Below are 25,511 nucleotides of genomic sequence, written 5' to 3' on the forward strand. Positions count from 1 at the left end.
GCTTTTCCTCCCTTCTCTATCCCAAAAGAAAATTGCCCATTCATCTCCAAACAGTAAGTGTTAACTTGCCTGCAGGTTCAAAAGGAAGCAAATCAAATTGGATTTCAAATTGTATTCAGAGGTCCACTTTCTCTACCCTGTGGAGGGAAGAACAACAAAAGAAAATTTACGTGTTTTTTTTTTTTTTTAATGACTGGGGTCTGGGGGTGGAGTTTACAAAAAGGATATAATGAAAGGCTGTTTTGTAGTCTGAGCCTTACTGAGTTATCATTTACCTCAGTTTCATAGTGAGCTTGACCTAGTTGCAAATCTTGAGTTACGTGTTTTATCTTTCTATAGAGGTATTTAGAGTGTCTTTATAGATACCTTTATCTGATGGCTAGTTTGTTATCTTAATTTAAAAGAAGGCTGAAAGGAGGCTATAAACTAAAAGTAATCTTTTCATCAGAGTACAAGGTGGGGCCCAATTTCACTGTCTTGAGCAATAATGAATTATGACTGTGCACCTTCGCTATTTGAAACTTCGAGAGACACTGAAGGACAATAGTAAGCTGTCAAAGTGATTTAGAAATTGACCACTTTTTTTAATGAGAACTGGAACACCGTCTGTTGTATGCTTGGCAACCCCCAAGTATTTATTAGAGTTATATGTATCAAGATTGGTTCTCTATTGCGAAGTTTCTAGAGGATATGGTATAGTTAGAAAGGAGCAGGAAAAACGGTTATAAGGACAACTGAATTGAAGGTTCCTGAACAAAAGAAAGTAAACTTGAGTAGAGTTGACTAAAGGTGGCCAAAGCTGCAGACTGTGGAATGGTGGTGATCAAAGAGGACCATAAAATGCTGGTTTGGTAACCGTATCAGGGGTGTGCCACTGATGCATGTCATTTCCTGAAGATGGCCTTGAACTTGATGGCCTCAGAGAACTCCTTTGTCATGTCATTTTATAGGTATCCTCTCTTTAGCTTGAATGAAAATACTAAGAGTCTCACCTGCCTTATGATCCAGCAATCCCACTGCTGGGCATACACACTGAGGAAACCAGAAGGGAAAGAGACACGTGTACCCCAATGTTCATCGCAGCACTGTTTATAATAGCCAGGACATGGAAGCAACCTAGATGTCCATCAGCAGATGAATGGATAAGAAAGCTGTGGTACATATACACAATGGAGTATTACTCAGCCATTAAAAAGAATACATTTGAATCAGTTCTAATGAGGTGGATGAAACTGGAGCCTATTATACAGAGTGAAGTAAGCCAGAAGGAAAAACACCAATACAGTATACTAACACATATATATGGAATTTAGAAAGATGGTAACGATAACCCTGTATACGAGACAGCAAAAGAGACACTGATGTATAGAACAGGCTTATGGACTCTGTGGGAGAGGGAGAGGGTGGGAAGATTTGGGAAGAAAAAAAAAAAAGAAAACAGTGCTATTTATCAAATACATCATTATTATTATTCCTTATTAAAATATGCCCCATGATCATTTATAAATGCTTTTCTCTTGGCCTGGGGTATCCTCTTTTCCCCAGTCCCCTTCTCAAAAAAAAAAAAAAAAAGAGAAAAAAAAAAAGAAAACCATCAGATTCTGGGAAGTGTCGTAACTCATTCTTTGTGTTCTATGATTTCTAAAGGCTGCACTAAATGCAAAGAACTATAAAATGATTGCTTTAAGAACACAATCATTTAAAAATAGGAAGTAATGTTTTAAAAAACCAATTTATATACAACTTTTCAAATATCCTAATGGCATACCTTATCTCACTATTATAATTGTTGTTAACTATCTAGTTATACATACATCTTTTGCATCTATACATAGTTCATGTTTGTTTTGCATGTATTTACTTATATACCACCCATCACCCCACCTAGACTGAACAACAGTTGAAAGCACAGATTATGCGTTTTTCCTATTCTTTCCATTTTTCCAATGTTTTGTAACATAAGATAATGAGTACCCAATGATATTGCTTCCTGATTAAATGAATAGGAAAAACTTAAAAAAAAAAAAAGAGTCTCACCAATATTTCCAGAAGCAACTGGTATACCGTCTAAGGTTTGCTCTTTGCTTCATAATAATAGATCACGTTCTATGGTAATTAAAAAAAAAAATCCCAAATTTATTTTGGAATAATTTTAAATGTACAGAAAATTTGTAATGATAGTACAAAGAGTTTTTGTATATGCCTTCCCCAATTTTCCTCATTAGGTACCCTTGTCCAAAGTAAAACATCAACACTGATAACTGTTAAACGCATTGCAGACTTTTTGAATTCCACGAGGTTTTCAACTAATGTCCTCTTTCTAATCTGGGATTCTGTACCTTACAATTCACCCATTTCAGGTGTTCAGTTCAATGTTTTTTAGTATCTTCACAAGGCTGTGTGTCCATTTTAATAACCAGGATGAGTCTCAGGAGACAGAACAACTAATGTGTGTTGTGTCCTGGGGCAGACAAAGAGCATTAGGCAAGTCTAAGGAAATCTGAATACAGAGCAGGCTTCAGTTAATACTAATGTATGGATATTGGTTCATTAACTGTGGCACATGAAACCTTTGTATGTAAGATGCTAATAATAAAGGAAATAGGGTTAGGCTATAGGAGAACTCTCTGTACTATCTTTGCAATTTTTCTTTAAAGCTGTTCTGAAACATAGTTTATACTTAAAACGTAATGCTATTTAATTAAAAAAATTTTTTTAATTAAAAAATATTTATTTATTTTCGGCTGTGCCAGGTCTTACTGGGATCTTTAGTTGCAGCGTGTAGACTTCTTAGTTGGGGCATGCATGTGGGACCTAGTTCCATGACCAGGGGTAGAACTCACACCTCATGCATGAGGATTGTGGAGTCTTACCCACTCGACCACCAGGGAAGTCCCTGCCTTTTTTGTTTTTAATCAAGGATCATTACTTGTGCCGTGTCTGTGAACACTGGGACCAGTGTGGTTTTAGAGAATTTTCTAGCCAGAAGAATGAAAAGGAAACACACAGTTACCCTGGTACGTGTTTGTTCTTTACATTCACTTTTGCTTTAAAGTCAGATTTATTAACATCATTGCATGCATCTAAGTCACTTTCAGTAAAGACGCAAAGAACTTTGGTTTATCCTGAATCCTCCAGCTCCTCATCAGGTGATTTTCATGAACAAATAATTGTTTAGTAAGATAAGTATTTCTCGTCTTGTAACATAAAACAGCAGAACCCCCCTCCCCCAAGCCCCCACCTCCACCTCCGAACGAAACTCTCCAGGCATTAGCCATTGCTCATTGAGGGTATTTCCTCATTAAGTTTTGACCTTGAAAGTGCTATTCTGCATCTCAGTTGCCCATTCAGCAGAACCATTCTAAGTGTCTATTGCTTAAGCCAAAAGAATTCATGCAAAAAACTCTTCTCAAAGAATTATGGAGGGCAAGCTGTAAAAAGTCGACCACGTTTTAGACCCAGGCTGTGTAATTGATATTTGTGTTTCCTTCTGACTTCTGTCCTGTGAACTCACCCTAGCTCAGTTGTAGTAGGAGCAATGCTGCAGTAGACTTTGAAGAGCTGGGTTTTAGACTTAGAGCCAGTCTTTTGTAGATGTGTAACCTTTTGGGGCTTCCCAGGGGGCGCTAGTGGTAAAGAATCCACCTGCCAATGTAAGAGATGCGGCTTTGATCCCCTGGAGAAGAGAATGGCAAACCACTTAAGTATTCTTGCCTGGAAAATTCCATGGAGAGAGGAGCCTGGCAGTTGCAGAGTCGGACTTGACGGGAGCACATGACCTTGGCCAACCTATTTAAGCTTTCTGAGCCTGATCCCTTATTTGTAAAATGAGCTATTATAGGTACATTAAGAGTGGTTTGAATTTCAAATGAGGCGGGTGATCCATGGGGAAGATTTTAGTAAACTGTTCATCAATTATGTGCATGCTGCTTGCTGTCACTTCCCCATCACCCCTTCCATCACATTTTTGAAGCTCAGAGGGAACAATACATGCTCAGTGCTCATGTCACAGCACTGAGATTAAGTGAGGTGGGTGTAGGTGGTGTTTGGAGGGGAAGTTGAGTTTTCAGTTAGTATCTGGTGATGAGTAAGAAAAGACTCAATTTTGAGGATTCTAGGGGATGAAAAAATTTAGTACTTCAAGACAGAAAAGATGGGGCAGAAGAAGGCAGTGAGTAAAGACAAGGATGACAGCTAGGGGAGGGGTGGGGGAAACTTTTTTTTTTTTTTGACTGTAGTGAAATGGGAAAGAGTGGATCCAAGCTGAAATATAAGTAAATTTAGTGTATCCAGGAAGTGAGAAAGAACCTCTCATAGGAACCACTCTTTATCTGATAAACATTACTTCTTATCAATGAAGAGGCGGGGTTAGTTAGTTTGGGTATGTTCACAGCCAGCAGTGTGGCTGTACCTGTGGGATATTAGGAAAACTCAATTGTCTTCTGAAACAGACACCGAAGCTCAGGTATTTACTTATTATCAGCCACTTAGATATATAAAAGACAAGACTTCTATCTCTTCAAAGAAGAGGAAAATACAGCTTAATTCCTCAGGAGGTATGGGCCACATGTATATTTATTCTGTCATATGGCAAGAATTCTGCTTTCAACTTCTGGTCTCTGTGCTAACCTAGTTACGCATGTGTGCTAAGTTGCTTCAGTCATGTCCGACTCTCTGTGACCCTATGGACTGTAGCCTGCCAGGCTCCTCTGTCCATGGAATTCTTGAGCTTTTTGCAATGATTGCTTCTTGCATACTGTGCTAAGCACTCCATATGAATTATCTAAGCCACACAACCTCCTATGTGGTAAGTGACTTGTTTTAGGTCCCGTGGCTGGCCTACAGTAGAGCCAGGATTGGGACTCAGGAACTTTGGGTTCTTATCCACTCTTGTGTTTTATGCCTAAGGGCTTCAAGTGCCTCCTCAAAGCAGGGCTGATTAGAGAGTATTCAAAAGAGTATTTGGTAAGTCTGGGAATGAGTTAGAATACACAGCAAGTTTTGTAGCTGTCCTCTTTGACTTTGGCCACCTGATGCGATGAACTGACTCATTGGAAAAGACCCTGATGCTGGGAAAGACTGAAGGCAGGAGGAGAAGGGGATGACAGAGGATGAGATGGTTGGATGACATCACCGACGCAATGGACATGAATCTGAGAAGCTCTGAGAGTTGGTGATGGACAGGGAAGCTGGAGTGCTGTAGTCCATGGGGTTGCAAAGAGTTGGACATGACTGAGTGACTCAACTAAACTGAACTCTTTGGCTTGTGGCATGTGGTAAAATGACCCAGGGGATGTGTTAGGCTCTCCTGTCCATAGCCGGTGATGCTGTGGAGGGATGGATGGTCACAGCAGTTCACTCTGTGCTGCTTGAGTCACAAGCCCCTCAGTGTTTAATGCTACGTGTTAGCTTTTGAGAGTGACATTGGAGGGACTTCCCTGGTGGTCCAGTGGTTAAGACTTTGCCTTCCAGTGCAGGGGATGAAGATTTGATCCTGGGTTGGGGAGCCAAGATCCCATGGGCGTTGTGGTCAAAAAAGCAAAACATTAAACAGAAGCAACGTTGTACCAAATGCAATAAAGACTTATAAAAGAGAGACCTACTTATAAAAGAGAGACCTCGGAAAACAAGAAGAGCTGAAGGAAGGTGAGAGCCCTGGAACCTAGTTCCTGGGAACAGGATTATTGAAGGAAGAAGAGGTGTTTAACTTGGAGAAGAAAAGCCTTAGATAGGATCCCGTAGTAGTGTTCAGATATTTGATGCATGTAATTATGCTGTGTCCTCAGCAGAACTGAACTCAAGGGATGGAAACTTTAGGGAAGTAGGCTTCAATTTGTCACAGCGTTTCCTATTGATGAGATTTGTGTCGATAAAAGAATCGGTCATCATGGAAGTTCATGAGTGCCCCGTCCCTGGCAGTTTTTAAGTATTCAAGCAGAGGCGGTGTGGTGATGATACTCCTGCCATCAGGATCTACTCCCTTCCTTCCCGATAGCCCTCCCTGCTTGCTCTGCGTTCTTTGTTTATCCAGCTGTCAGTCCACAGTGGTTCTAGTTTTAGTATCAGCTGACAAACAAGTCAGTGGTTTAAGGAGCGCCTTTTCTCAATGGACTTTTAAAGACAGAAAGATCCCTAAATGATAAGCAATAGCAGAATAGTTAGATTGAATTATAGTATACTCAAGCTATGAAATTAGATACACGTATTAGAGAAAATGAGGTCAGGTTGAAAGATAGTCATCATATTGAGTGAAAAGAGCAAGTTGTAGAACAGTATGTGTATTATGATCTCCTGTCCTGATTAAAAAATAAAAATGCCATCTCTTCCATCTATTCATCTGTCTGGCTTTGGCATGATAGTCACTACCATGTCGCTAGCCATCGCAGTGACCTGTGAAGATGTTCATGTCCCTGTCTGGGTGCCAAAGAAAAGGAGCAGGCAGTCTGCATGCACACTGTCCCAAAGAAGACATACAGATGGCCAACAGATACGCGACAAGATGTTCAGCGTCACTACTCACCAGGGGAATGCAAATCAAAACCACAGTGAGATACCACCTCACACCTGCCGGAATGGCTATTTCAAAAGGATAACAAGGATTGACAAGGGAACCCTTATGTGCTGTTGGTGGGACTATAAACTGGTGCAGCCACGGTGGGAAACAGTACAGAGATTCCTCAAAGAATGGAAAAAATACAACTGTCGTGTACTCAGCAATTCCTCTCCTGGATATTTACTCAAGAAAACAAAAACACTAGTTAGAAAAAAAGATATAGGTACCTCGATGTTCTCTGAAGCATTGTTTACAGTAGCCAAGATAGAGAAGCAACCTCAGTGCCTGTGAATAGATGAATGGATAAAGGAGATATAGTATATAAATCCAGTAGAATATTTTTCAGCCACAAAAAGGATGAAATCCTGCTGTTTCTGACGACATGGGTGGACCTGGAGGGTATTATGCTACGTGAAATAAATCAGAGAAAGACAAATGCTATTTGATGTCACTTATACGTGCAGTCTAAAACAGAAGACAGAACAGAGTTATAGATACAGAGAACAAACAGGCGGTTGCCAGTGGGGAGAGGGGAAAGTAATAGGTGAGGGAAACGAACAAATATAAACTTGCGGTTCTAAAATAAGTGAGTACAGATATAAAATGTACAGAGAGGCGAATATAGTCAATAGCTATGTAATATTGATGTACGGTGATGTAACTAGACTCATTGTGATCGTTTTGAAATATATAGAAATATGGAATTATTATGGTGTAAATGAAACTTACATAGTGTTGTAGGTCAATTATGTGTCCAAAGCAAGCAAGCAGTCTCATAGAAAAAGAGATCAGAGTTGTTACCAGAGGTGGGGAGTGGGTGAAGGTAGTCAAAGGGAACACACTTGCAATTGTAAGATAAATAAATACTCGGGATGAAATGTACACCATGCTAAATATAATCAACACCGCTGCCAAGTTGCTTCAGTTGTGTCCGATTCTGTACGACCCCATAGACGGCAGCCCGCCAGGCTCCCCGTCCCTGGGATTCTCCAGGCAAGAATACTGGAGTGGGTTGCTATTTCCTTTTCCAGTGCATGAAAGTGAAAAGTGAAAGTGAAGTCGCTCAGTCGTGTCCAACTCTTAGCGACCTCATGGACTGCAGCCTACCAGGCTCCTCCGTCCATGGGATTTTCCAGGCAAGAGTACTGGAGTGGGGTGCCGTTGCCTTCTCCAATAATCAACACTGCTGTATGTTATGTATGAAAGTTGTTCGCTGAGTAAATCCTAAGAGTGTAGGATTCATCACAAGGGAAAAAGGTTTTTTTTTTTTTCTGTTTATTTCATTATGTATCTCTAAGAGGTGATGGATATTCCCCAAATGTACTGTGATAATTGTTTTGTGATGTATGTCATTCGTATCATTACGCTGTACACCTGAAACTTACACAGTGCTGTGTGTTAATAACATCTCAATAGAACTGGAAGGAGAAAAAAATAAGGACTCAACATACCCCCAGGAGCTTCCTGGGATGCTGGGAGTCCTAAAGAGGAAGAATGCCTTTCTGGGGCAGAAAAATACTCTGTGTATTATCTATAGGTTTGTCTGAGCATTTACTCCTTTGGGGACTTGTTCTAAATTTTGCTCACTCAGGGAAGTTGGGTCTCCTATGGTGATCAGACACCTTGCTATTTCTAAGGCTGAGCATTTGTAGATGTGGATATCTGTTGTGTTGTTTACTGTTCTTAGTCTGCCATGTCTGTTCCCACAAAGATTCCAAAGCCTCTCTGAGCACCCTTGAGTCATTTTCTCTAGGTACTCTTCCAGTTCACAGGGTTGCCGCTTATGCCCCACACAGGCAGACCTTGGAGATATTGGGGGTTCAATTCCAGACGACTGCAATAAAGCAAGTATTGCATTTTGATTTCCCAGTGCATACAAAAGTTATGTTTACACTATACTGTAGTCTGTTAAATGTGCAATCGCATTGTGTCTAAAAAACCAATATGCACACCTCAGTTAAAAAATAACTTATTGCTAAAAATTGCCAACCATTATCTGACTACACAGGGTTGCCACAAACCTTCAATTCGTAAAAAAAAACATTACCTGTGAAGCTCAGAGACGTGAAGTGCAATCAAGAGGTATGCCTGTATAGTGTTCCCATTTCACTCTTAAACTTAGGTAGAAAGCCAGTGTGCCAAGTTTCTTCGTTTCTTGACCTGACTTACGGAAATTCTTTTTTTTTACTCCTTATTCTTTCATATTAATCCAGGAGCCTAACTCTTAGTGTCATGACTCTGTTATTCCTTCTCTCCTTTGCTGAAGATAGAGATTGTTAACCCCTTCTGGCGTTTTAAATTGTTTTAAATTTGTAAAATAAGAAGTTGGAACTGTTTTTGTAGGGGAAGTAGGAAGAAGAAAGTGAGCTCTATAGAACCGCAGTAAAATTTGCCCTGGAGAACACTCCCCATAAGTTGTGGGAGAGCCCTTTAGATGCTTGTACTAGATGTATCCATATATTTTGTTTTGGAAATTTCACAATTATCCGAACAGTTATCTTTCCCACTTCCTCATTTTACAGACAGGAAGGGCTGGTTCCTCGAGATTACAGCAGTAGTCCAAGGACACCCTAGGTAACTCATGACATAACTGGCTGTCAGACTCCAAAGTCCATGCTATTTCCTATATGACGTGTTTACTGTTTTGCTCGTGTCTTCAGAATTAGTAAAACATGACCGTAGTGAAAAGACTAGATCCCTGGATTACGGTTATTGCACACAGATTTCCGTTATTGCGCTTAATCACTCAATTGTGTCTGACTCTTTACGACCCCATGGACTGTAGCCCACCAGGCTCCTCTGTCCATGGGATTCTCCAGGCAAGAATACTGGAGTGGGTTGCCACTCCCTTCTCCAAGGGATCTTCCTGATCCAGGGATCGAAGCCAGGTCTCCTACATTGTAGACAGATTCTTTACCATCTGAGCTACCAGGAAAGCCCAGAGTTGCCATTGGTTGGTGTTTAAATATTCCAGGAATCTTGAGAATCCTCTCTTATGTCCTGGGAAGGACTTTATATTCACATCTGAATGAGCAAGTTGTGATGTTCAAAGATGTCTTAGCGGAATAAACATAGGAAGTTATTTTTATCCTGAAGATGTTTAAGTTTGAAATAAATATTTCTAACCAACTTGGTAAATAGTTTTATAACCATATTTACAGGCTGCAAGTTTTGCTTAAAACTGAATGGCTTATGCTCTGCTTTCCATTTGTTGGAGTGTGGAGCTTGTTTGATTACCTGGAAAGTAAGTTAATCGGGAATTACTCAAGGCACTATGGTTTTTCTCCTGACTTCCTGATTAGTTTATTTACTTTTGGAAGTAGATGCTTGCTCTCTCTTATGGCTTTCTTAAGTCCCCTACTCAGAGTTTAAACTCCTTTACATTGTTCAAGGTGTACTTTGATAAATATTCTAATTTGTGCTACTTCTTCAAAGATTTCATCAGGGCTCTACTTAAAAATGATGATGTTTCAGGCTGGCCTTATTGACCCTCCAGATTCAGATCCAGCGAACAACCAGTGAATAACTTGCCCGGTAAACTTGCTTCCAAGAAGCTGTGCTTATCCATTCCCCACAGGGTCACAGTATTGCTTCGCCTTCTGTTTCTCATTCTCTTACTCTGGGCTGCAGGAAGGGTGGTGACCCTCAGGACATATGGATTTGTAGTTGCTTGGACCTGGAGAATGTAGGCAGCAGCAAGAGGTATGTTGGAAGCATCATTGGAGATGGAAGACTTACTGGTACAGCCACTATGGAAAACAGTGTGGAGAGTCCTCAGAAAACTAAAAATAGAATTACTGTATAATTGACCAATCCCACTTCTCGGTATATTTACAAAGGAAATGAGATCACTGTCAAAGAAATATCTGCATCCGTATCCTCCTGTTCAGCCCCTCCCCCGACCCCCCTCCACCAAGAAAAAGGAAGTCTTGCCATTTGTCAGGAGTGGATGAACCCTGAGGGCATTATGCGAAGTGGGATGAGTCAGTCAGATACAGACAGACAAAAACTGTATGATCTCACTTATGTGTGGAATCTAGAAGAGCTGGCTTCATGTTGAAATACCCATGATCATATTGAAAAGTTATGGACTCTTGTTCCCTGGGGCAGTGAGCCTGGTGGGAGGGAGGAGATAGATTACCTACAGATGAAGACAGAGCTGAAGCTTCCAGCAAACTCCAGGCCTCTCACCTTCCTGCCCCACCGTCTTCCTTCCTCTCAATCATTTATGGATGTGACCCAGTACAAAGACAGGGAGTCAGAGCTGGTGTTAACTCCTTGTTTTTTTCAGTTTTTAGAGGTGAAAGTGAAAACGTGAAAGTCGCTCAGTCACGTCCGACTCTTTGAGACCCCACGGACTATACAGTCCAAGGAATTCTCCAGGCCAGAATACTGGAGTGGGTAGCCTTTCCCTCCTCCAGGGGATCTTCCCAACCTAGGGATCAAACCCAGATCTCCTGTATTGCAGGTGGATTCTTTACCAACTGAACTCAGTGTTTATATTGGAGCATAGTTGATTAACAATGTTGTTGTTAATTTCAGGTATACAACAAACTGACTCAGTTATTCATGGATCTATTATTTTGCAAATTCCTTTCCCATTTAGGTTATTACAGAATACTGAGTAGAGTTCCTTGTGCTATACAGTAGGTCCTTGTCCTTGTTGGTTATCTATTTTAAATATAGCAGTGTGTACATGTTAATCCCAAACTCCCAGTCTATCCTCCAGCCTCTCCATCCCACCTCCTGGTAACCATAAGTTCATTCTCTAAGTCTGGAGTCTATCTCTGTTTTGTAAAAAAGTTCATTTGTATCATTTTTTTAAAGATTCTGCATATAAGTGATACCATATGATATTTGCCTTTTTTGCTGACTTCATTTAGTGTGATAATCCCTAGGTACATCCATGTTGCTGCAAATGGCATTATTTCATTCTTTTTAATGGCTGAGTAATAGTCCGTTGTATATACACCCCACATCTTTATCCATTCATTTGTCGATGTACGTTTAGGCTGCTTCCGTATCTTGGCTATTGTAAACAGCACTGTGATGAAATTGGGGTGCATGTATCCTTTTATGAACCATGTTTTTCTCTGGATATATGCCCAGGAGTGGGATCGTGGGATCGTACAGTAGCTCCACTTTTAGTTTTTAAAGGAACCTCCATATTCTTCTCTATTATGTCTGTACCAATTTATATTCCCACCAACTGTATAGAGGTGTTCCCTTTCCTCCACACCCTCTCCAGCATTTATTGTTTGTAGATTTTTTGATGATGGCCATTCTGACTGGTGCAAGGTGATATCTTATTGTGGTTTTGTATTCTAGTATTTCTCTAATAATTAGCAATGTTGAATCATGTGCCTCTTGGCCATCTGTCCTCACTGCCTTTTAAGACTTTTCATCTGTTGAATGGAAATGATAATGGACCTGCGTCATGGTTTTGTTAAAGGAATGAAATGAAAAAATAGGGAAAATGCTAAGACTATAGGGAGTATAATTTTGATTATCGTGTGTTGGGCTCTGACCTAGGTGCTGGGCTTACAGAGATGAGTAAAACTTGTTCCTTGCCTACAGAGAACTCAAACATAGCTAGAATATAGATTCACACACAAATTGCCATTATGTTAAAATATTAGATACCTATAGTAGTATAGGGGCTTTCCTGGTGGCTCAGACAGTAAAGAATCTGCCTGCAATATGGGAAGCACAGGTTCGATCCCTGGGTTGAGAAGATCCCCTGGAAAAGGGAATGGCTATCCACTCCAGTATTCTTGCCTGGAGAATTCCTTGGACAGAGGAGTTTGGCAGGCTATAGTCCAAGGGGTCACAGAGTCAGACACGACTGAGCGACTGATCACACACAGAATGTAACTGGTAAGCAGAACAGAAATACTGATATTGGGTAGTCATTCTCTTTATCTCCCACATAGGAGACTTTCTCTGCAAATTCAGAATTGAATCAGAAATAGATGGAGTCTGCTGGTGGACATCATGGTCATGGTGATGGAGCCAGGCTGACCAGATAGGCCCAGCTGCATCATTTGTCTGTACCCGGATGGGCTGGCTGTAGTACCTCTTTACCTATTTGGTGTTCATGTAGTCAACTATTTTGTCGTTTTTCCCTTGTTTAATAAAATCCTGGCAGACTTCTCCTTTCTGTAAACACATTGTCTAGATCATAGTACCGTGGACTGTCGTGAAAGTTGCTCAGTCATGTCTGACTCTTGGCGACCCCATGGACTATACAGTCCATGGAATTCTCCAGGTCAGAATACTTGAGCAGGTAGCCTCTTTCCTTCTCTAGGGAATCTTCCCAACCCAGGGATCGAACCCAGGTCTCCTGCATTGCAGGCAGATTTTTTACCACCTGAGCCACAAAGGAAGCCAAGCTGTGGACTAGATAGATAACAGTTTATTTTAGTTACATTCTAGCCTGGAGGGTAGGACCACCTGGCAGGCTCCTTGAGTGAGAGAGTGAAGAGGGGTCCAGAGGACAGGGATTTCTCTCTGGCTGCAGTCATATCCTTGGCCCTTTGCAGAGGGGTGGGAGATAAGGCCAGGGGGTTTCTGGTGTCTGGAGAGCTCTGTGTGTCAATTTGTTCTTTTTTATAAATATAATACCAACTGTTGCCATTGTGTTACCTGAATTTTTCTCCACCAATGAAAAATTCTCCATCATTTTCCATAATAAATATTGGGGTTTGAGAGTTTCATTTTCGCCCCCTCCAGTGGGTTGTGAATCAGTTGAGACGTGCACAGGTGTCAGCTAGGGTGCTTGATAATGTCTTTGATAGTGAGAGAGCTCAAACAGAGCTGGGGACCGTAAATGTGAGAGCTCTTGCAACCTGAACTGAGCTGATTTATCCTGATGATAGATGTGCGTGTTGTTAATCCCTTCCTTCAATTTGTGTAGGTGTAACATAGTTTCTCAATGGTCTGAGGCATTGTGAACGTACACACCTGTGCCCTTGAGTCATGCTCTGTGTTGGAAGCATAGTCTTCACTTTGGATGGCCCCTCCTTCATCACCTGGTCCCCATGGAGATGCGAGCTCTCTCCTCTGGATGCCCGTGGGCTTCCTGTCTCCTGTGTTTGAGGACAAGATGATGCCTTATGCTTTAGGGGCTTCCTAAAGAATCCACCTGCCAATGCAGGAGACATAAGAGACATGGATTTGATCCCTGGGTCATGAAGATTTCTCTGGAGAAGGAAATAGCAACCCACGCCAGCATTCTTGCCTGGGAAATCCCATGGACTGAGGAGCCTGGCGGATTACAGTCCAGGGGATCGCAGAGAGTCAGACACAACTGAAGTGACTTAGCATGCATGCACGAATATGTGCTTTTTGGTCTGTTGTATTGATACTTGCTTTATCCCTTTCTCTAGAAGGTGGGAACCAGAGCGCCTGTCCTTTTTCTACCATGGCACCATCCTGAACTCTGGGACTAGTTATTTAATTGAATACATTTAAGTGATGACTTTTCATCCACCTTAGAGTTCAAGAGAGAAGAAAATAAGATGGAGAGAAAAGGCCAGCAGTTGAAAATAAAATAAAATGGGAGCAGGGATTTCCCTGGTGGGCCAGTGGTTAAGACTCTGTGTGATTCCAGTGCAAGGGTTATGGGTTCCATCCCTGGTCAGGGAACTAGAGCCCCCTATACCATGCAGTGTGGGCCCCCCTTAAAGAACAAAGTCAGAGCAGGAAGAAGGAAGACAGAGGGAACCTGATAATAAAGAGGTGAAAGAAAAGAAATGTTTAAAAAGGAAAGAGGTGACACGGGGCTGAGACTTGTGCTTCCTCCTGCACTGAGATGGCCCTGCCCCCTGTGAGTGGCTCTGATCACTCTTGTGTTGGGGGGAGGGGTACTTAACGAGGAGGGTCACCACAGCAGTGACCAGAGTGTTACCCCTAATTCAGACCTCTCTACTGCAGCCACCAAAATGGGAAACAGCCTCAACAGGCCAGTCCTTTGGCAGCTGTGAAGTAGACAAGATTACATTATCTGGTTTCTATTTTCAGCCTGCCATTAACACTGCCTAAAACTGATCATTTCAAGGCAATCATTTGCTACTGTTTCTGTTTTCATTATATGTCTCCTTAGGCTCACTGCTTCTCAGGTGGTGCTAGCGGTATGCAGGAGACATAAGAGACGAGGGTTCGATCCCTGGGTTGGGAAGAATCCCTGAAGGAGGGCACAGCCACTCACTCCAGTATTCTTGCCTGGAGAATCCCATGGCCAGAGGAACATGGTGGGCTACAGTCCAGTCCATGGGGTTGCCAAGACTTGGACATGATTGAATTGACTTAGCAGGTACAAGCACAGGCTCAGTTTGGGTGACATCAGAGTGGTTTCTGATCATTTCAGTTTCTTTCATTCTTAAATTTTAAGTTCTGTTGAAGTCTTCCTAAACGTCCAGGTGGAAAACACAAGTTTACATAAGGGTATGCCATTTATTAAATAGAAGTTTTCATTAAATTCGCTTGTCTGTGGATACACTGTAGGTTTTTAAGTTAGAAGATGAACATTAACAAGTAATTGGTGTTTGTTGGGTGGTAGAAAGAAGCGTTGGTGTCCTATTTAAAGGCTAGACATTTAAATAACGTTTAGCGTAGCTCAGAGTGAAACTTTGTGGGCTGATTCATCAAGTGCAGATGATTTTTGAGTTTAATTAGCAAAATACCAGAGCAGCTGATTCTGTTGGGCGGGAGCAGAATGTGGGGTGTAGGAGATCCAGGGCTACAGGTGGTTATTGGAACAAGCAGGGGGTTAGTTAGCTGCCCATGAGGCCTGAGTGTCCACACTGGGAGGCCCTGGAGAGATGACAGGAAGGGGAAAACAGTGGAAAATGCCAGGACATTTTCATGGGGAAGGACAGGAGAATCGGGTAACATAGGAAGATGGCCAGTAGTGAGAGTGTGGAGGGATTGGAAGTGATTGGAAAAAGGAATTGGGGGGAATTAAAGCAGGTTCAGTGACATTAAACTACATCAGAGTTTTATTGAAAAGAGCCTGAGAAGTGTCTAGTTTTTGAGCAGTGCCACAACTATCTAGATAAGGATCCACTCTTCAAGGAAGAAACAGTCTAGAGTGGAGGTGGCCTGAACACAGACACTTAGGGGACCAGACAGGATGTGATGGGTGCAATGTGCGGGCATGATGCAACCGCAGAGGCTGCCAAAGGGAGGGAGGGAGATACAGCGCTTGGCTTCTCTGATTTGTTGAAGGAAGCTATTGGCTTTTTCTTTTTTTTTTTAAATCCAGCTCTTGGGGCTTCTCTGGCAGTCCAGTGATTAGGGAGCTGTGCCTCAGGGGGCATGCGTTCAGTTCCTGGTTGGGGAGCTAGGATCCCACATACTGTGCAGTATGGCCAAGGGGGAGAAAAATGTAAAATCTAACTCTCAGCAAATCCCTGATAGAAACCAGGCACCCACTGTAGGTTTGGTGAGCTACACTTTTAAGACTGGCCGTTCAGTGGGATGACCTTGCTCCACTCATTGTTTTGATGTCAGTACAATGAATTTATTTCCTGTGCTGTTGGTATAGTCTTTACATGAAGTGGATCGGTTTACATGAAGTGGATCGGTTCACATGAAGTGGGTCAGTTCATCATCACCTGTCAGATGTCAGTCAGCCTTAGGCTGAGTCACTTTATCCAGCCAAAGCACAGAAAGCATTTATAAGTATTTTTGAGTTAGAAAGGATATTATGGATCATTAGTATGATCTCCTGATTTTTCCTATTGGAAAGCTTAGGACCTCAGGGGCTAATGACTGTCTAATGTTCAGTGCATAATCGTTGTTGACTTCAGCCCACAATGAGCCTGTCTCAGACCTAGTCTGTGTCTGGTCCAAGATTAGGCAATGGGTATCCACACTCTGACACCACGTGTGCTTGGCAGGGACATCACGTTTAGAAGAACAGCAACGACTACTTTTTAAATATTTCCCAGAATCCTGTGGTCCTTTTCTAACACTGTCATGTTTTTGTGGCCAAGTATTGCCCTGGGATCTCTTTGGAGGGAATGATGCTGAAGCTGAAACTCCAGTACTTTGGCCATCTCATGCGAAGAGCTGATTCATTGGAAAAGACTCTGATGCCGGGAGGGACTGGGGGCAGGAGAAGGTTACGACAGAGGATGAGATGGCTGGATGGCATCACTGACTCAATGGACGTGAGTCTGAGTGAACTTCGGGAGTTGGTGATGGACAGGGAGGCCTGGCGTGCTGCGATTCATGGGGTTGCAAAGAGTCGGACACGACTGAGTGACTGAACTGAACTGAACTGATTGCAACTGTGGAATCTTCATAGTGTTAACAGTAGGTAGCCATGGCAGGTTCAGCTTTTGCTCTAAAGAAAAATGGTGTCATGTGGGGGTGGCTTTGGAAGGCCATTCGTTGAATACACAGTAACCACTGTGTGTACATTACCTGCACACTGGAGGGACTTTCCTGGTCATTCTGTGATGGTGCCCCTTGCCTGCCGCCTCCTCTTCCCCATAGAATTTACATCCCTGGAAAACTGGTAGCAGGAGGCAGGAACTTCTGCCTTGTACCCTGGAATGGTCTGACTTAAATGTCAAACAAATAGAAAAACCACAATAGGAGACAGGAAATTGCATCTTGGCTTAATAGGCTTTTGAGGTGAGTAATTTTTTTTTATGTTTACACCACTGAAAAAACTATAGACTCTAGAGCAGCGGTCCCCAACCTTTTTGGCACCAGGGACCAGTTTCATGGAAGACAATTTTTCCACAGACTGGAGGTAGCGGGCAGGTAGGAATGGTTTCAAGACGGTTCAAGCGTTTTACACTTATTGTGCATAGAAAAAGCAAGAGAGTTCCAGAAAAGCATCTGCTTCTGCTTCATTGACTATGCTAAAGCCTTTGACTATGTGGATCACAACAAATTGTGGAAAATTCTGAAAGAGATGGGAATACCAGACCACCTTACTTGCCTCCTAAGAAATCTGTATGCAGGTCAAGAAGCAACAATTAGAACCGGACATAGAACAACAGACTGGTTCCAAATTAAGAAAGGAGTATGTCAAGGCTGTATATTGTCACCCTGCTTATTAACTTGTATGCAGAGTACATCATGCCAAATGCCAGACTGAAGCACACGTGGGAATCAAGATTGCCAGGAGAAATATCAATAACTTCGGATACGCAGATGACACCACCCTTACGGCAGAAAGCTAAAAGGAACTGAAGAGCCTCTTAATGAAGGTGAAAGAGGAGAGTGAAAAAGTTGGCTTAAAACTGCATTCAAAAAACTAAGATCATGGCATCTGATCCTGTCACTTCACTTCATTGCAAATAGCTGGGGAAACAATGGAAACAGTGAGAGCTTTTATTTTCTTAGGCTCCAAAATCACTGCAGATGGTGTTTGCAGCCATGAAATTAAAAGACACTCCTTGGAAGAAAACTATGACCAACTTAGACAGCATATTAAAATGCAAAGACATTACTTTGCTGACAAAGGTCTGTCTAGTCAAAGCTATGGTTTTTCCAGTGGTCATGTATGGATATGAGAGTTAGACCATAAAGAAAGCTGAGTGCCAAAGAATTGATGCTTTTGAACTGTGATGCTGGAGAACACTCTTGAGAGTCCCTTGGACTGCAAGGAGATCCAACCAGTCCATCCTAAAGGAAATCAGTCCTGAATATTCATTGGAAGGACTGATGCTAAAGCTGAAACTCCAGTACTTTGGCCACCTGATATGAAGAACTGACTCATTGGAAAAGACCCTGATGCTGGGAAAGATTGAAGGCAGGAGGAGAAGGGGATGATAGAGGATGAGATGCTTGGATGGATGGCATCACTGACTCGATGGACATGAGTTTGCGCAAACTCCTGGAGTTGGTGATGGACAGGGAAGCCTGGTGTGCTGCAGTCCACGGGGTCGCAGAGTCGGACAGGATTGACTTGAACTGACTGATACTTACTGTGTACTTTGTTTCTATTATTACATCAGCTCCACCTCAGATCATCAGGCATTGGATCCAGGAGATTGGAAACATGAATGGATTACATGTAAAACCCAAAGGACTTTCCCCTCCACACTGAGAGAAAGTAGCTTTAATGCTCAGCTGCACCTTTAAAATCTTTTAGACAACTGCAAGACCTGAGTCTTGTGAGTGACACCTGATGCCCGCTAATCTGCCCTGTTGCCATTGAACCTGCTGCCAGGGACTTAGGAAGCTGGCATCAGAGTAAAAGGAAGGAGGAAAGCCAGGTGGTAGTGGTGGCAACAGATAGGCTGAAGCTTTGGGCAGCGGGGAACAAAGTGAGAAGATAAGCAGAAAGTTTTAGAGAAAGCTGACATTTTAGGATGTCTCAGAAACCTGTGCCAAGTTTCACGAGCAATCCCAATGTTGTGCTTTGGTGTATTGTCCATATCAACATATCTTGGATTTTTTAAATAGGCATTCTTGTTATTATAATGTCCTCAAGACAGTTCTGAACCCTTCTTTTTGCTGCTTAATAAGCTCATGAAGCAAGAGAGAAGGTGACGGCCTGACAATTACAGGCTAATTCACTGGCTAAAGGTGAGTAAGCACCAGCCTATTGTTAATTGTCGAAATACCAACAACTAAAGTCTTTATTAGTATTTTCTTCCAGGTAGTGACTAAGGGCAGGTCATTCTTGATGACAGGCTAGACTGTCAAAATTTTCAGTGTTTCTAAATGTGTGAAAAGTGAAAGTTCGTTCCACAGTATGTCCGACTGTGTAATCCCATGGGCTGGAGAGCCTGCCAGGCTCCTCTGTGGAATTCTCCAGGCAAGAGTACTGGAGTGGGTTGCCATTTCCTTCTCCAGGGGATTTTCCTGACCCAGGGGTTGAAGCCAGGTCTCCTGCATTGCAGGCAGATTCTTTACCAACTGAGCTACTAGCAGATAGCTTTATGAACTATCCGATGCTACCCATTTTTTATAGTTAACAATTACGAGGTTATAGGACTTCAGTGGGCCAGTGGTAAAGACTTTGCCTTCCAGTGCAGGGGCTGCAGGTTCCATCCCTGGTCAGGGAGCTAAGACCCCACATGCTTGGGGCTCAAAACCAAAAGGTAAAGCAGAGGCAATATTGTAACAAATTCAAGAAAGACTTTAAAAATGGTCCACCTCCCCCCAAAAAATCTTTAAAAAATTATGATTCTAGACCTTTTATCATATTTGAAACGGAGTAAATATTGATGGTAAATGTCAGTATCTCTTCTGCATCTTACTTTGGGACTGCTTAAAGCTTCAACTTTAAAAAAAAGTTAGCTTTTAACTACACCACTGCATTGCATTAATCGTAAAACAAACAAAATATAAAATGCACACACCCCCATAGTCAAGCTTCAAATAGCCCTTTGCCAACAGCACTTATGAGGCTGTTGTCTACTCAGCATGTGTTGCAATTACATGTATCATTTTCAACAGGTGATTTTTTTTTTCTTGAGTTTCAAGAAAAGACGAGTTTCTGTTAAGAACCTAAACTTAAAATTCTCCATTTAAGAGAAAGCAGTGTCTCTACTACAGATAATTTCTCTCTTAGGGCCTTTCTGGCTTTGCTATTTTTATTAATTAAAAGGCTGTTTTTGTGGGGTCTTAAAAGAGACCAGCTTTTAGGGGAGGGACTGGTTTTTGGATACGTCTCTATTTCCTCTCCTGGCCCGCAGACATCTTTACCCTGCATCCTGAACTTACCAAGGTGTGGCTTTGCTGGGGACTCTCTTTCTTGACTGTCTTACTAAATGATAACGTCCAGGATGAATTAATTTGCCTCTTGTGGATGTCACTGCCCTTCTGGCACATCCCCATCATGTCAGACATGAAAATAGAAATCGAAGGAATTTAAAAGTAGTAGCTAACTTTTTGCTTTGAAAATTCCTCTTCATCATTGGCTTGTTGTTGTTCAGTTGCTGAGTTGTGTCTAGCTCTTTTGTGACCCCATGGACTGTAGTCCACCAGGCTCCTCTGCCCATGGGATTCTCCAGGCAAGAGTACTGCAGTGGGTTACCATTTCCTCCTGCACGGGGCCTTCCCAGATCAGAGATGGAACCCACTTCTCCTGCACTGGCAGGCAAGTTCTTTGCCACTGAACCACCTGGGAACCCCTCCGTCATTGGCTGCTTGGTATTATTTTTATTCAGCAAGGATCCCGTGACTGGAACTGTTTTCAAGTACTCTTGATTTCCTCAAGATGCTCACAAGAAGCAACTCTTTCTTCTTGAGCCCCGAGTCACCTCCCAGTGGTGCATACAGCAGGGGACCTGGTGCCCTGAGTGGTGTCAGGGGTGGCATCTGGAGGTGACCGGAGAAGCTGTGCAGCACACCCTTTCATAGATTGGTGGCTTGGGTTCCTGGACTCCTAACACTTTTTTCCCCATTTCTGTCTCAGATATCTTAATTTTCCTCTTTCAAGTATACTAAACAGCAGGAACCATATTCTGAGGCTCAGTTCTTAATCTTAAGAACAAGTATGTCCTTACAACCTGGGGGAGGTGGCCCACTGACATCTGTGCACAGTGTGTGTGTGTGTGCACATGTGCTCTGGTGCTCAGTTGTGTCCGGCTCTTTGTGACCCCACGGACTGTAGACCACCAGGCTCCTCTGTCCATGTGATTTCCCACGCAAGAATACTGGAGTGGGTTGCCATTTCCTGCTCCAGAGGCTCGTCCCAACCCAGGGATCAAACCCAGGTCTCTTAAGTCTGCTGCATTGGCAGGTGGATTCTTCACCACCTGGAAGTGTGTGTGCATGTGTGTATACGTCTATAGAAATGACATACATAAGAAATACATATGTGTATATATATGTGTGTGTGTGTGTGTATACATATATTAATGTATGTAGACACATGTGTGTATATATCCGTATATTTCTTGGACCACGATGGATCTGGGGGGCACCATCTGTATTTCAACTTGTATCATCACAGATTTGTTTAGTTAGCATGCTATCATTTCTAAGATTTCCTTCAAACCCTTTGCTCTTTGTAAAACATGCAAATCTCTGCAGAAGTCCTGACAGACATTATTAATCCCATTTTTCATTTGAGTAAGAGAGTGGCCCCAGGTTATTGGGATTAACCAGGTAGGTAGGCTACCAACCACAGTAGCTTGTGGAGCTTGGCCCACAGGATGGAGAGAGAGCTGCTCCCCACTCCCCCGACTCAGTTCAGTTCAGTTGCCCAGATGTATCTGACTCTTTGTGTCCCCATGGACTGCAGCACGCTGGGCTTCCGTGTCCATCACCAACTCCTGGAGCTTGCTCAAACTCATGTTCATCGAGTTGGTGATGCCATCCAACCGTCTCATCCTCTGTCATCGCCTTCTCCTCCTGGCCTTCAGTCTTTCCCATCATCAGGGTCTTTTCCAATGAGTCAGTTCTTCAAAACTCCAAAGTATTGGAGTTTCAGCTTCAGCATCCCCACTTTCTCCCCACTTGGCCTGGTGTGTATTGATGTGTAGGACAGGTTCCTTGGGCATTGAGAAGGGGTGGGTGGAATGTGAGAACATCAGGGTAGATTGGCCTTTGCTTTTCAACTTGAGAGAAAAAAGAAATCAAGCAGTCTTCTTATTAGCAAAGCCCGGATTTAATTTTCCTTTGACTCACATAGCTGTGATCTACTGTAAAGCCAAGAGAAACTAGAGTCGTTCTTTGGAACCACCAGTTGTGGGCGCCACTGACTGATACTCTTTGCAGCCATCTTAGTGTTCCTCCTTTCTGTCTTAGATTTTCTTTAGCTTTCTTTTATGGGCCTTTTCTTATTTATTCATTTGTTCTACAGAGATTAAATATTTACCACATGCCAGGGACTGTGCTAGGTGCCAGGGATCCAAAGAGTAATAAGTCATTAAGTTTCTGCCCACGAGACCCTCACATTCTATTGGAAAAGTAGACTTTATCTAGCATTTGAATTGTTTATTCTGCCAATTCTAGGACCTCATCTGATTTTTAGAACCGTCTTGTAAGACAGCGGTCCCCAACCTTTTTGGCACCAGGAACCCGTTTCGTGGAAGACAAGTTTTCCACGGATGGGGATCATGGTTTCAAGATGATTCACGTGCACTTTATTTCTGTTGTATTTCTTACTACATCAGCTACACCTCAGATCATCAGGCATTAGATCCCAGAGGTTGGGGACCCCTGTTGTAAGAAGCAGCAGTTAAACCATGTTCTCTTTGTCGTTTATTTATTTCCCTACCCCAACATTTTTGTCTTTCTCCTTTCTCTGTGTTTTAAACCCTCTATCCCTAAATATTTACTGGCACTGCCTAGTTATTCATGTAATACTCATATTTAAAGATTTGCCCAGTTTCTGGTCTGTCTCTTCCTAAGTGAAACAAAATTTTTAATCTCCTTTGTGTCCTTCTACTTATGAACAGCCAAATGAATTTTGACTCTATTTCAGATATTTTCCAAAATGAGTCATTAATCATTTTTGATGAAATGTTTCCACTCAATTGTGGTGTCTTTTAAAAACCAGTTTGAATCCCTATGATTATTTTATGGAATTTAAAAATTCAAATCCTGGATTAACTTTCAGAAGACATTTTTCTTATACGGGAACAGAGATCTAGAAAAGACCAGCTTCTACTACTCAGAGACCACAAAATTCCAATTTTGTGTGACATGGAGAACTTACCTTTTCTTCATAGAGTCCATCTAGGAAACCAAAAGATATTTATACGTTTCTACACTTTTAGCTTTTTTCCCCATATGTTTATGTGCATCTTTTCATATTGAAATGTTTATTAAGTATATGATTATAGATGTGCTTCAAGATTTTATACATACACACACACACACACACACACGTATTTTTCATTTATGCGTTTGCAGGACTTCTCACTATAGCTCTCCTGGGAACTTAACTTTTCTTGGAACAAGGAAACAAGGCATTTGCTACCTACAGATTCGGAAAGGCAAAAGAGCCAATTTCACCTCCTTTTTGGTTTTAAGAGCAAGAGTTGAGAAAGCAAGGCAACAGATCCTTCTTTGATTCTGCAGGTATAGTGTCAGAAAATTGAGGCATCTCTAGGAATCGATTTTTCATAGCAGTTTATACCACAGCATCTTTATTGCCTTCTTTTTTGTTTTCCTTCAGTTCAAAAATGTAAAAGAATTCCCTGCTGTCAGCAGTTTTCCTGGGGATTGTATTGATGGAGTTAGTTGTTGTTCAGTCACTCAGTCGTGTTCAACTCTTAGCAGCCCCATGGACTGCAGCATGCCAGGCTTCCCAGTCCTTTACTGTCTCCCAGAGTGTGTCAAACTTATGTCCATTGAATTGGTGATGCCATCCAACCATCTCATCCTCTGTTGTCCCCTTCTCCTGCCTTCAATCTTTCCCAGCATCAGAGCTTTTCCAGTGAGTCAGCTCTTCCCATCAGGTGGCCAAAGTACTGGAGTTTCAGCTTCAGCATCAGTCCTTCCAATGAATATTCAGAGTTGATTTCCTTTAGGATTGACTGGTTTGATCTCCTTGCTGTCCAAGGGTCTCTCAAGAGTCTTCTCCAGCACCACAGTTTGAAAGTATCAGTTCTTCAGTGCTCAGCCTTCTTTATGGTCCAGCTCTCACATCTGTACATGACTTCTGGAAAAACCATCGCTTTGACTAGATGGACCTTTGTCAGCAAAGTAATGTTTCTGCTTTTTAATATGCTGTCTAGGTTGGTGATAGCTTTTCTTCCAAGGAGCAAATATCGTTTAATTTTATGGGTGCAGCTACCATCTGCAGTGATTTTGGAGCCCAAGAAAATAAAGTCTGTTACTGTTTCCATTGTTTCCCCATCTATTTGCCATCAAGTGATGGGAACGGACGCCATGAACTTCTTTTTTTTCTTTTGAGTTTTAAGCCAACTTTTTCACTCTCCTCTTTCACTTTCATCAAGAGGCTCTTTAGTTCCTCTTCACTTTCTGCTATAAGGGTGGTGTCATCTGCATATCTGAGGTTTTTGATATTTCTCCCAGCAGTCTTGATTCCAGCTTGAGATTTGTCCAGCCCAGCAGTTAGCATGATGTACTCTGCATGTAAGTTAAACAAGTAGGGTGACAACATACAGCCTTGACATACTCCTTTCCCAATTTGGAACCATTCCATTGTTTCATGTCTGGTTCTAACTGTTGTTTCTTGACCTGCATACAGGTTTCTCAAGTGACAAGTAAGATGATCTGATATTCCCATCTCTTTAAGAATTTTCCATAGTTTGTTATTGATGGGGTTAACTGTAATGTTTTCTGTTGAAGTTGAGAGGAAGGATCAAATTGGAAAGAGATTATCAAGTTTGTTTTGTATTAATTACATATAAATAGCTGAATAAGAAATAACATTGGTCATTTTAAAAAGTGACACCTGTAACTCAAAGAATACTTCTGGCAAAGTCACCCATGGCCCCAAAACAGTTCACTCTTGTATATCAGCCTTTTAGCAGTTTCTGAATACCTGGTAGAGGCCTGGAACTGTATTCTTTACAGAATAAAGAGGAAGCATGATCTACAGATTCCTTTATTACTTGTTTTCTTGTTTTTTCTTGTTATTACTTGTTTTCCTTTTCCTTTATCTGTCTTTTCTTACCCTCTTAACATGCTGGCTAACCTCCTTTGCTCCTGAGCCTACCATTCGTTCATTCATTCATTCCAATTTTGAGAACCCAATATATAGTAGGCACCCTGCTATATATTGAATATTCATCAGAAGGACTGATGCTGAAGCTAAAGCTGCAATACTTTGGTCACCTGATGCAAAGAGCTGACTCATTGGAAAAGACCCTGATGCTGGGAAAGATTGAAGGCAGGAGGAGAAGGGGATGATAGAGGTTGAGATGGTTGGATTATATCAGTGACTCAATGGACATAGTTTGAGTACACTCCAGGAGACAGTGAAGGTCAGGGAAGCCTGGCATGCTGCAGTCCATGGGGTCACAAAGAGTTGGACACGACTGAGCGACTGAATAACAACAAAATG

General features: G+C 42.1%; 1 protein-coding gene across 6 annotated transcripts in view; it reads left to right on the plus strand.

Moving 5' to 3' along the window:
- The window catches only part of MBOAT1 (membrane bound O-acyltransferase domain containing 1), a 111,725-nt gene that overhangs the window by 14,834 nt on the left and 71,380 nt on the right, over window positions 1-25,511 (plus strand). The window contains exon 1 of one of the 6 annotated variants that reach the window (XM_061398749.1): window positions 23,380-23,557. The exons of the other annotated variants lie outside the window; for them this stretch is intronic. The gene's annotated coding sequence lies outside the window, so the exon portion shown is untranslated. Of the gene's footprint in view, window positions 1-23,379; window positions 23,558-25,511 lie in introns of those variants that run through there. 6 annotated transcript variants of the gene reach the window in all.

This window comes from Bos javanicus, chromosome 23, assembly GCF_032452875.1.
Source record: "Bos javanicus breed banteng chromosome 23, ARS-OSU_banteng_1.0, whole genome shotgun sequence".
NCBI lineage: Eukaryota > Metazoa > Chordata > Mammalia > Artiodactyla > Bovidae > Bos > Bos javanicus.